This window comes from Pseudorca crassidens, chromosome 3 (assembly GCF_039906515.1).
Source record: "Pseudorca crassidens isolate mPseCra1 chromosome 3, mPseCra1.hap1, whole genome shotgun sequence".
Classification (NCBI taxonomy): Eukaryota; Metazoa; Chordata; class Mammalia; order Artiodactyla; family Delphinidae; genus Pseudorca; species Pseudorca crassidens.
Window position 1 is genome coordinate 44,416,385 of NC_090298.1, and position 3,454 is coordinate 44,419,838.

A 3,454-nucleotide genomic window follows, 5' to 3' on the forward strand; every position below is an offset into this window, starting at 1 on the left:
TCAACATAGAAAGCCTCAGAGTCACATGATATTGGAGCCAGGAGGAATCTTCGAGAAATGAAATAGTCCAATTTCTTTATTTTACAGATGAGGGAATGAATCCAAGCGAAATAAAGGGACTTGCCTTAGGTCACACAGCTTGCAGAGCTAAGAATAAAATGTGAGTCCTCTGACGCTTACTCTAATGCTATTTATTTTTCTTCATCTAGCTAACCTAAACCCTTGGGTAATTGTTAATCTAGGCTAGTCTATGAAAATATGGAATAACACAATACCTATGAGATGCTGAGTTCCTTCATGGCCATGTGGATGGCCATGAAGATAGAAGGGAACACCACTACCTTTACCTTCATATTTTCCAGTCCCCAAACCCTCTTAGACAATACTCCTTGTAAGGCAGTAATGCTCTCCTGGCTACCCTCAGAATCTAGGCAACTTAAAACCATTACTTCTGAAGTGAACTCCTCACAGGTACAGTCAGGTCTGCTATAATGCTTGTCTTGAAAACACAAATTTGTTCCAATGTGATTGATATATTAGGAAACAACATATGAGTATAATGGAAATTTGCCTTGGCCTATGTGAGATCTTATGAGCAAGAAACACGAGGTGAAAGCAGAAAATCATCCAGCCAGCTGAACTGAGGCTCCTGGGAATACACAAAATGCACACACACGCTCTCCTCAGATATCTACCAGCTACCTCAGTTTACTGTGTATGTTGCGTTGTGCCCATCCAGATCTGGTGTTAAAATTTTTCCTCTGATTTTAGATAACTTACCTTCCTAACACTGTACAATGAATTACAAGCTGCAACCCTTCCAATGCCTACTCCCTCAAACAAATTTCAAATCTTTTTTTAAGGTAAAGTGACATATTTATTGTATTAGTTATGAATTTCCTTTTCTTTTTCAACTTGAAAGCAGTCGTTTTTTGTTAACTGACCAGATTATAAAAATAATCATGGGAGGCACCATAGTTCATCCTTCTAAGAAGCCTGTTGATCCGGTCTCCCCTGTTGCCTTCTACACAATGCAATGCCTTTCTCTCCATTCCACCTTATGAAGAAGATAATTTGAAAGACCACAGGAAGATGTTTGCATTTTCCAACAGTATGGGTCTCATGAATCAGATCCTCCATGCAGATGATTTCCTATTTACCAAGAGATCGAGCAGTCGAAGTGTTATCTGTTGGGACAATCACCTTCTTGTTGATCTTGTTATAACCGCGCTTGTAGATCAATTCTTTTACTGATTTCTTTCAGATATCCCATACAGTATATGGCTCCACAGTCAGCATGTTAACTGAGCTTTACTGAGCTTAACAAAGGTGCCATTGAGGAGCTGAAAAAGGTAAAGAAGATGGAACACCTTTCAGATCTTTGGGCTCACACCGTTGATACCCTGATCCTAAAGACAAATGCTCATTTGGGTTCTAGAGTTACACAGAAGTTACCCACTTTTCTTGCCATCTTTGCCAGTCAAATCTCACTTCTGTACATCTGCCTATTTTCCTTATTATGGTGCTTAGCTTTTTCATAGATAAGCTTCCTCCTTGCCTTTTGAAGCATCTTTTGGGCAAACTTCTTTCTCAGGTGCATGATCTTCAGCTCTGCAAAATTCCTTTGCTTCTTCTTGATGGTATCGGGCATAGCAGAAACCTTTTTCCCCTTCTCTTCTATACCCTCCATGATTCCAGCCAGAAAAGAGGTTACTTATAAATTTCTTAACCATTTAACATGCGTAAAACTGTGCTACCGTTTTTATTAGGTTCTTATATCTTTTTTTTTTAATGTGTCACTGGTGAGGTTTTGGAGTGTTGTCTCCCTGAGAGCATCTTTTCCCATAAGCCCTGTGGGTTTTATTGCACTATTATTGTGCACAGCATGGTGATTTTTATGAAGGCATGTGTCATATTATAGCAGAACTGTATTAAGAGTGTGGGATAAACCCTTAAAAGACTAATCTTGGGTCTAACAGCTGTGGGTGCGCACACACGCACACACACACACACACACACACACACAGCCTTGTTTAAATACAGTTGACCCTTGAACAGTGTAGGGGTTAGGAGTGCTGACCTTCTGCACAGTAAAAAAAAACCTGAGTGTCATTTATAGTTGGCCCTCCTTATTGGCAGTTCCTCTATATCCACTGTTCCATATCCATGGATTCAACCAATCAATATTAGTACTGTAGTCTTTACTACTGAAAAAAAATCTGTGTATAAGTGGACCCGTGCAGTTCAAAACTGTGTTGTTCAAGGGTCACCTGTTCTACTAGGCAGGTATCCTGTCATATGAGTTTGTTTCTGGGCTGACGGGAGAATAAAGTATCCATTTCAGAGTCAGCCCACACAGTGGTTCTTAGTTGCAGGATGTGGATCCCTTGTTCCCTCTGACTAACGTTGGATGGGATGGAGACCATTATCACTGGCCACCAGCAAAGACAAGCATTAAATCAGTTCACACATAAATGGGTCAGGCTTACCAATGACCCACCCTCTTGGCATCTTAAGTGCTAGAAACAGTATAGGTCAAAGCATGTTCCATCGTGGCCTGCATCAGAATCACCCGGAAGACTGAACAGAAAGAAGATTCCTCGACCCCACTCCAGATCTTCCAAATCAGAGCCTCTAGGACTTACTAAGGAATCAGGAATCAGCATTCTGACACTCAGTGATCCTCATACACCCTGAACTTTGGGAACTACTGGACTAGGATGTCTGGCTAAACAAGGCATACAAATGTAGAGCCAGGTTCCCAGGCACTTGATATACAGCCAAACAACATTTTACCTAAAACAGCTGGCTTTTACTCTATTTTAAATCATTATTGTCCAACTACAATGGCTTTTGTCCAGTTTTAGACCATTATTGTTGAGGATTTGTCATGGGTGCCACCTGTTAACCTGTTATGAGGAATTGGGGGTTGATAGAAAGAAAGGAAAGTACCAGAGAGGCGTTTGACATATTACAGAGTGTTGTTCTGTAGCTTGTTCATTAAGTTCATATCCCATCTGCCTATCAAATTTTTTTTAGAACTTTGAATTAAACTTCTCTGGTGTGTTCTGAAGCAAAGACAGGACATCTGTAGCTTCCTAATGAATCATTTCTCTCTTCTATAATCTAGCCACTGATAAACTGGCACTAAGTTCTGTATTTGTGTACAAGATGGGTTGGGAACAAAACAGCAGTTAAAAATTGCAGAGCTATTATGAGTGCATTAAAGGAATATAATTATTTTTCTGGAGTACACAGCCATTATTATAATGTTCCATACAGTAATGCCTTGTAATCTGCCTCAAGTGTTAATGTGATGTTTAACATGTTTTACCTTGGAAAGTATTTTATTATGATTCAAGTCACAGGTAAAGTAATGAAAGATCTTAACTCTCTCCTTTACAGCCCCAAATAAATATTGTAAAATAACTCTAGTACTTAGTATGCTGAGAGG

At 39.7% G+C, this 3,454-nt stretch overlaps 1 pseudogene; it reads right to left on the bottom strand.

Moving 5' to 3' along the window:
• Nucleotides 1-935: 935 nt before the first annotated feature.
• On the bottom strand, nt 936-1,690 carry LOC137220978 (large ribosomal subunit protein uL30 pseudogene; annotated as a pseudogene).
• Between the last annotated feature and the right edge of the window lie 1,764 nt (nt 1,691-3,454).